We start from the raw sequence: 9673 nt of genomic DNA, 5'->3' as shown, positions 1-9673 counted from the left end.
GCTGTTACCATGGAAATGCTTAACGCACCCGCGAACGGCTAGAGCGAGCTGCTACCATTGAAGTCTCTGATCTCTGATCTTTTCTTTCAAAATGTTATTTTGCGCCGAATCAAATGTTTTATGGTCACGACTCATCTCGTAGATGGTTGGCTTGTTTCCAGGCTTAAAACTCTTTATATGTGCATTTTCTGAAACGTCAATGGAGATATTAAATGGGGAAAATCACTTCCGGAACCAGAGCTGTTCCAAAAGTGGGCGGTCACTGTTGTAAAATACAATGTATTTTTGACCCTGGGTGATCAAATTAAAAAAACCTTGTTTTATTTTATTTTGTTATATACACATTTTTTTCTTGGGTGCATGTATGAGGTACAAGGCATATTTGACCACATTTTACAAAATGCATGAATGCAAATGTAAAAAAAAAAAAAACTAAATAATAGCTCACCACAGTTCAGATAAGAGACATCTGTTAATGGAATGCATATATAAATGGAGCCTTTAAACAAGCTGCCAACCCAAATTAGTGAGCATTGACCTCAGCGTTATGCCTATTAATGAGTAATAAGGAAAGAGAGATGGATGGAGAGGCAGCAGGAAAAGACATACATTTATCCATTTCCAAAGGGAAGGCAACAGAGAATATATGAAGGCAAACTAACCTCTTCCTGTTTGACCCTGGGTTCAATCTCTGGGGTTTCACTTCATTTCCCTTCTCTGCTTTTGTAGGGATCTGTCCAATCTGAGTTTTCTGTTGCACGACTAAAACAACTTTTGAACGTACACATGTTCAACCTAAACAAGTTCCTTCCTGAGGCTATTTTGCAGAGGCGCTGTCATTGTGTCCGCTGCCTAATGATGATTGTGATTGGTTTAAAGAATCCCAATAAATCCCAATAAACCAGAGCATGTTTTTCTCCCATCCCATACATGAAAGCTGTGTGGATTTGCCAGACCCTCCTCCGCAGCGCTGTGGAGGAAGGTCTGCGTGACTATGGCACAGATAACGTAATTTTTCTTACAATTTTTTTTTTTTTCCCCACATAGGTTCGAATGTGCCTAGAAATTCACATTAGTCTGGCATGAAGATGGGGATGTGCAAAAGAAGAGGAGATGTGAGGAAGCGTACTTTTTTTCTCTCTCCCTGTGGGTCAGCTGCTAATCACAACTCTCCCGAGACCCCACTTCCCCACTTCCCCACCCGAAAACCCCACTAAACCCACACACTCACACACACACATTCGAGACACTGATTCCTCTGCTCTTGAATAACCTCACCGGGGGCCAGTGACGAGGGGATGGGGGGGCGAGCAAAATCACCCTCCTTATTTAGAGGGAGAGAGAGAGAGAGAGAGAGAGAGAGAGAGAGAGAGAGAGAGAGAGAGAGAGAGAGAGAGACAGAGAGAGTGTGTGTCTTTTGAAGCCTTCCTCGCTTTAACCGCCACACAGCTACGGGGCTGTCGACTTGTCGAGGATTTCTCCTGGATGTGTGTGTAAAAAAGACCCTCCCGTGGAGGGAGAGAGAGAGAGAGAGAGAGAGAGAGAGTGAGCGGTAGCCCTGATTAAATGCTGGAGCCATCATGCCTGCGAGCCAGCCAGGAGATTAATATCGGCGTAACCTGTTACTTAATTCATTATGGGGATACAGGCTAATTTGATTTGATATTATTTTAATAAAGTTCTGTGATATCTAAGAATGTTTCAGGCTATCAAAATAATTTTCCAGTTATTACAGTTCGCCAGACAGGTCCCTTTGATAGCAACGGTTGGCCAGGCCTGTCCTGAATACATTACAACCGCTCCACACACACACACACACACACACACACAGCTCCCCTTCTTACGCTTATATTCACACACACTCATGTCGGATTCCTCTCCCAAATCTCTTAATGTGTCATTGTCTCTCTTCACTCTTCAGCTTTCTGCTTCTCTTATTTCGCTCTGCTTACCTCTCTTCCTCCTCAGTAATCCAGACGTTAACACATAAAAGTAGTATAAAAAAAAAGAATAGACAGGACTAGATGGTGTGGATAATAACAAGACGTTGTAGTGTACCTGTGGGCCACTGGTTTGATCCCTTTCTAAGCAGGTGGGGGGAGTGAAAGAGCAGCGTTTGCCCTTCTTCTCGTTAACACTTTAGCCTTTGAGCAAGGCCTTTGACCCATACCTGCCAACACTCCCGTTTTTCCGCCCTATCTCCTGGACCCCTCCCGGCTTGTTATTTCTCCCAGGAAACTCCCATAATTTCCACGGCCCAAACTCCTTTATAAATAATCAGACCAATATGTTTGTCTAATGTTGACCAGTTGCCAGATCTTGTAGGATTCACAAAATCCACACAACCATATACAATTTTCAACCCGTTTGTCACCTCAACCTGGCAACCTATAACCCAGTTGCGCAGTTGATCTCTGCGCAAGCTTCGCGGAAAGTTCAGACCCGGAAGTGAGCCGATAAAGATGGCAGGTGAAGGCGGTGTTCCCGCAAAGAAATCGAAATATAGCTGTACATTTCAACAGTGTTGGGCGCAACAATTTACATGCATCGTACCTACACACGGCACCACATGTTGGCAGGTATGCTTTGACCCCCAACTGCTGTGGTCAGCTTCCGGGTGTGAAATATGTGTACAGCAGCTCTATGAGTGTAAACATTCAGATATTCCTGAAAGAGAGAGCAAATGAACTCAGGTAAACATTTCATGAATACAAATCTATCCATCTAGCCATATGTACACTGATTTGTGCAGCACCACATTGGCCAGTCTATCCCACGACTAACATATACCAATACGTTTACATTGATGAGTAATTTAGTTTTGAGTTTCTAATTCATCCAACTGATGTATCTTTCGGGGGTTGTGGGAGGAAACCGGAGCATTGAGAGAACCCATGCAGACACAGGCCGGCAGATTCAAAGCCCAGGACCATCTACTGCTGAAAGCATGCCAGGGAAGTCCTGTGGGAAGGACAGGACACCAAAAGGCTTCGGGTGCCAGTAAGGCGATCCAGGAAGGCCAGTTTGTGTAGTAGCCCCATGTGTTTGAAGGGTTTTGAGATTCTAAAACACTGAACTGCAATTTCTTCTCAGGGCTCAGTTTCACCAAATTTGCAACATGAGATCATTGTCTCTCACATTCATTTTGCCGCTTTTCACCAATCAAAATAAACACAGTGCATGCAACCCGTGCATGAGCATACGAGAGGCCAGCAGGCCTGCAATTATATCTGAGATTTGAGAGGGACAATCTTTTGTGAAACATGACAATGGAAACGGTGTGTAAGAATTGCTCACAAATCACTAGACCAATGCAGCACCTTACTGACAGCAGGCTGTTCTCACCAACCATTCGTACTTATAGCTACAATAAGTAATGCACTGTAATTCGTATGTCGTCCAATTAGTTATTACTGTGTGCACCACAATGACCGCCACTGTATAAGAGCGCGAATATCCGCATAGGGATAGGTGGGTCCTAAAACACAGGGCTTTCAAGCCGGGGAGTCTTTATTTCGGCTGCTCACACATTTTAAAGCTTTTTTTGGCTGGGGGCATTTCCACCTTTAATGATAGGAATGAAAGGGGGAGAGAGAGGGGGGAAGACCCTCAGGAAATCGTCCCAGGTCGAACTCGAACCGCGGACCTTCTGCATTGAGGCACAAACCCCTGTATATCTGCGCCCGCTCTACCGACTGAGCTATCCTGGCCACTGCTCACACACTTTAAACATAAATTGACAACCTTACAAACCATGCGCCTCCGTCTTTCCGGCGACTGTCACAAATTTCTAACAAAGAGCATACAAACAGTGGGTACGTACCAAAGCCCTTAAATTGCATCCCCGTCTCCTCCACTTGCCTCCCTTCTTTGCGTCTAATTCCCCCTCCCACCGAGGAGGCCCAGAAGAGACGCGAGGAAATCATCGGAGGAGAGAGGCAACGAGCAAATGTGTTTCAGAGGGATGAGACCAGTGGCGGTTCTACATTGAATTACACCCCCAAAAATAAAACACACAAAATTGCATATTTTATATTATAGTGTATATTTATTTTATTAACTTACACTGTCATATTTTGTGCATAATTGTGTTCATTGTGTTTTGATTTTAGTGTTTAGATTGTGCACCTTAAAAAGTGTTTCCTGTTGTAATTGCAATAGTTAAATAACTGGGTTCTCTTAATTGTGTTTTTCAAATGTTCTAATTTAGGATTTGTGCAATTGGGAAATATAATTTTCTCTTTCACTTATGTTAAAATAAAAAATAAAATATATATATAAACTTGAATTTATGTTGCTTAAAACTTCTAAGTGATTTGATTAATTGTTTTTTTTGTTATTGCCAATTGTTCTGGACTTCTGACCTTGAATAAAAATTGGATGCGAACCTTTGAGTAATACGTTTGAGCACCCCTGTCATAAAGGTAAAGAATCCCAGCATATTTCCTGCTAAAACTGACTTTGTATGCCATTTCCATAATGTAAAATGCATATAGGCTACCAACCTTACTGTTGATGCTCCATTCACAATAACACAACTAATGTTTCAACATTGATTTAGTACAGCTGTATTGATGTTAAAATACTCCACAAGGCTCCTTTAATCAAAGCTCTCTCTCTCTCTCTCTCCGGCTCTCTTTTACTTTTTGCGTCTCTTTCTTCTATCGCCAATGTCATCCATTCATTATTAAAGCTCCCCTCGCCTCGTCTCTCCTATGCTCTGCTCTATTAGAAACCCTTGTATCAGCTGCTCCGGGCCATAGAAGGACAGAAAAATAAAATGAAGACATGTTCGGCTCTTTGCAGGGGGGGCGTGTAAGTCGCCTGTCAGCCTGTAATCACTGTGTCCGCGACTCTGTATGCTAATTCATCTCTCCATACTGCTGACTAGGACATGCAGTATAAATGAAGTTTGTTGGACTGCACAAGGGCTGACTTGAATAAAAGATCAGGGTCCTGAGGAGATTCGGGGCTGTTATTAGCCACGTGGAACTTCACAACCACACCGCCACAGACCTAGTGTTGTAATAAAGGCCTTTTTACATGGAAATTGGCATCTTCTTCCCCGTCAGAGAGGGATTAGTATGACTGTGGCAACATTGCACATTAGTGATTGGAATGAATGCAAGCTGAGAGTAAAAAAAGGAGGCAATGCATTGGAAATGTGTCAAAGGCAAAGCCTACTAAACGTTTTTTTGTGTGATGATGTTGAACACTACCTGAAGCCCGAACTGCAGCGCTACTATCACTTTCATCATGTAGGACACTGTTTGTGCACACATACAGAATGAATACAACCGACAGAGGGTGTGGATGTTTTCCATGTTTTTCATTTGTCCTGCAGCTATTACGCCCAATAACACTGTCTGAGCTGGTAAATCTAATCACGCAAAGAGACAATGTTGTGCGCCAGATCCGGGTTGAACAGAGTAACTGTCATAATGTTTAAGAGTGTCCATAACAAGCAGTGTCACTCCACCTCCAATATTTGCATACTCCGTCAATGCTTCAATAGACCGTTTTACTTGTACCTCTTTGATTTTGTACACATTGTTCACATTATGAGTAAAGGTCCCATATTGTAAAAAGTGAGATTGTCACATTTTGTTTTTATTATGAAGCAGGTCAAGGTGCTATATCAATACTGTGAAAGTATTAATACGCTCAATCCACAGAGCAATGCACACAGCCCGTATTCAGAAACAGTGCCTTTAAACGAGCCGTCAGGACTTTAGACGGTTGTGATGTCACGACTATACTATATATATAGGTAGAAAGTGCCGCTAAAGTGGCGTCACAGCTGCAATGATGGTACAGAGACACAGAGAGTGCAGATATGGAATACCTGGACACGCTGACCAATCACAGCAGACTGGGCTTTTTTCGAGAGAGGGGTCTTAAAGAGACAGGCGCTAAAACGGAGCGTTTCAGACAGAATACAGAATACAGGTATATTCAGACAGACACTATGAGCAAAAGAATGTGTTTTTTGAACATAAAAGCACGAAAACATGTTCTAGTAGAAACCCAAAATACAAGTATGAACCTGAAAATGAGCATAATGCGGGTCCTTTAACACAAAATGACTATGGTATTATACAAGCAACATTTAAAAACCACCAATAGATCCAGTCAAAGACGTTCTTTGTAGTGACAAACTCATAGAAAATCAGTATGCATGTTGTCCCCCCTCTCTCTCCCCCCTTAACTGTCTTTATTTATCCTATCAAATAAAGGCCAAAAAAGCCCCAAAAGAATCTTTAAAAAATAAATAAAAATTATTATTCAACCGTGCAACCTTGGCTCTACGGACCTATTATAGCTTGTTGTTTTCATTATACGGCCCTCGTGACCCCCGTTTCCAGCCACAGCAGGCAGCTGTACACAACAAGTCCAACAAGTTAACTGACAAAATATGTTGTTTGTCCATACCCTCTAGAACTGCGCATAAAAACCTTTTCTGATCTAACGTCCCTATAAGCAGGAAATTATTTATCTGTGTCTCAGAAACCATTACAAATAATTTTTGTTATCTGTTTTATGATGTGACTACACTATGGCTAATGTTTATAGGAATAGATTGGTATGGGTTAACATAAACACTTATTTCATAATTTAAAGTGTTTAATGTTATGATTTGGTCGAAAAGACTAAAACCTGAATGTATATGAATGCGTATGTGGAAACAGACTGATCGACACAGGTATTGCACAACATGTAGGATGCCAGGAGGTGTGTTAAAGATTAAGTCAGATAAATACAGACTTGGTGGTCAGTGGCTCTTTCTGTCCTGTTAGGCCTGCTATGAAAACATACATGCTCCTTTGAGGATATTTGGAAAATGTGGAAGCATTTTGCTCTACATTGAGTTAGGGTTTCGAGGTCAAGGCCTTCAGTCCCCCAGAGGTTCTGGGAAGGGGGCAGGTGTGTGTGTGTGTGTGTGTGTGTGTGTGTGTGTCTGTCTGTGTCCTTTTTTACATCTGTGTGTCTAAATATGTTGCATGTGTTGTTTTTCGGTACTGTATGCATTTCATGTGTGTTTCCCTGTGCTCACTTTACCATGAACACAGCGTGTGAGTATGTACCGTGTATTCCCCTTGCTTCCACAATGCATGCATGTGTGTCTATGTATGTGTACTGTAGTATTTTTATGTGTTACAGCGTCTGTGTATCCACATGCATACTGTATATTATAACAGTATGTACCCTCTATGAGTGTGTTTATGTGAAATGGGAATTAAACTTTACCCCTGAAAGTGAAACACGAAGCAGCAGGTACCAGCAGACCCCCCCCCGCCTCCCCCTTTGCTTCTTATTTGGCTTGTCCTCTCCCCCCCTCCCAATCCGTCTTTGCAGAAAAAAACACCAACGTTAATATGGTGAAACTGAAATCAGCTGTGGCTTCAACCACCTCTCGGTGTTCTGTTTTTCTCTTCCTCTAAGTCTCCTTTATCTTCCGATACAGAGTGTCTAAGAACTCTGGAATCATTAGGGTTAGTCGTTGTGCTGTATAGTTTTTGGTTGCACAGTGCCAGTTTAGTGATGGTGCCATCAAATAAGATGTTTGGACAGCAAGACACAACATCAATTTCTGACAAGCAGTTTTGATACGCAGTCATTGAGTCTGTCAGACACCTTAACTTGGATACTGGACATATTGGTGATAGTTTTGGGCTTAAAGCTTCTATAATCAATATTTTAAAAAAAATGCAACAAAGTGCAAGGGATCTGTCATAGTGATGAACCTACAGAGAATGATCACCTTAATCTGCAGCTCCCCTCGGCTTTATAGAGTTACAGTTCATTGTTTGGCTGACTGGCCCACGGCTTTACTGTTCCGATTCACTCTCACCGCTCTCATAGCATTGTTTTCAGAGAAAAAGCTAAAAACAAAAAAAACCACTATATGCTACCTGTTCAGCACTAAACAGCAGACAGACTCAGAGACTAGCAGACTAGCTAGTCTTTATCCATGAGGTTCCACTTCCAGGATTACTCCAGTGCCGCCAGAAATTCCACTTTCTTTGTGTTGGCATTCTAAACTCAGGTGGATTCATGAGGACTATAATGGTTAACTGCTCCTCAGATCTCCGCAGGGTAAATCCAGACAGCTAGCTAGACTATCTGTCCAATCTGAGTTTTCTGTTGCACGACTAAAACAACTTTTGAACGTACACACGTTCCACCAAAACAAAGAAGGCCAATAAACCAGAGCACGTTTCTCTCTGATCCTGGAATGCTGTGTGGACTGACCACATGATCCTCCGCAGCGCTGTGGAGGAAGGTCTGGCAAAGCGAGACTACCTGCTACCTAACACCCACGTATGTTCTTCCCCTTTTCCCCTGTCACTTTCATCATTTGTGTCTGTATCCCCCATCTTTTCTCTATCTTTCTGTTCCACCACTCTGTTTCCCCCCCCCTCTGAGGCTCCAGTCTGTGGCGGGGGGGGTCACAAGTTCAACAAATACAACAATTAGCTGGTCACGGGTCAGTCTTATCTGATTTCCCAAATTCCAGAGGACCAGAGGAGAGGCCTCTGCTGGACACCTGTAGATATAGAGGCACAAACAAGTCTGTAAATGTAAATGTAGAGTGTTGGTTTCCATTTGTCTCTAAATAAATAATGCAGAAAGAAAGTTCCCGTGTCTTGATTCTCAACATCGCAAGAAAACAAAAAGAGCAGGAGTCAGCTGGAAAAACTCTGACCCAGAGAGAGGATACGAGAGGACGGGGGAGCCCTTCAACAAACCAATCAGTTAGAAGTATCTGGAGATGCAGCTCACGTATGTGATGAAGGCAGGACGTAGCTTTGTCACGTTCTTTAGTGCTCTTGCATAACTGCAGTGTGAAACCAAAACTTACCGGATCAAACGCAAAAACATGAACCTTGGTCCGGACCTTGATTCAGACTTTCGGGTGTGAAAGCCCCCTAAGAAACATCAAACCTGACCTGCATATCTGTAAGAAACATAAAAGCTACCGTATGGACTACCATACACACCTGCATATTGTAAGTCAGTAAAAAAAAAGTCAATTTTCCGCCCTCTGTGCTTAAAATGACGGAGTGTAAACCTCTTTTACACATGGCTGTATAAAGAAGCCCTTATCCCTTTCCCAGGGTCTGGGAAATTGCCAGCATTTTTTATGCATTATTGTATTTTTTTTTGCATTCGTATTTATTGTTGTTGCTTTTTTGTCCTTCAGCCTGTGTGACAGGGCAAGGCTGGGGAGGGGGATAAGAATGGCACAGCAATAAGCATTGAGATTGAGTTGTAAAATACATTGACTGTTTGGCTCTGGGGAGCTACTTCGTTCTCTGTGCATGATGACTGTCACTGTGGCAGGAGAAATAACACAGAGACTCGACCGGCGGCCTCACCCTCCCTGCGCTCTTAAATAACTTCCTCCTTTTTCACTTTCTTCCCTAAGATATTCATGGTTCATTTCCAAACCCCGTATCGGCCTTTAAAAACGTTGATGCACGCTTTAGAGATCAGTATTACTGGAATAAAATTCAATGACAACTTTATTACAGCATTTGGACTGTAGCCTTGATTAGTTTTACACGGGCTGTCCAGTGATTTGTAATATTTGCTGCATAAGCCATGCAGGGTATTATGTTTGTATCTTTCAGAGATGATATTTGTAGACACAACAACGTGGTGGATGACG

This window comes from Perca flavescens, chromosome 17, assembly GCF_004354835.1.
Source record: "Perca flavescens isolate YP-PL-M2 chromosome 17, PFLA_1.0, whole genome shotgun sequence".
Lineage (NCBI taxonomy): Eukaryota > Metazoa > Chordata > Actinopteri > Perciformes > Percidae > Perca > Perca flavescens.
The sequence above is the reverse complement of the archived record's forward strand: the minus strand, read 5'-3'. Positions refer to the sequence as shown.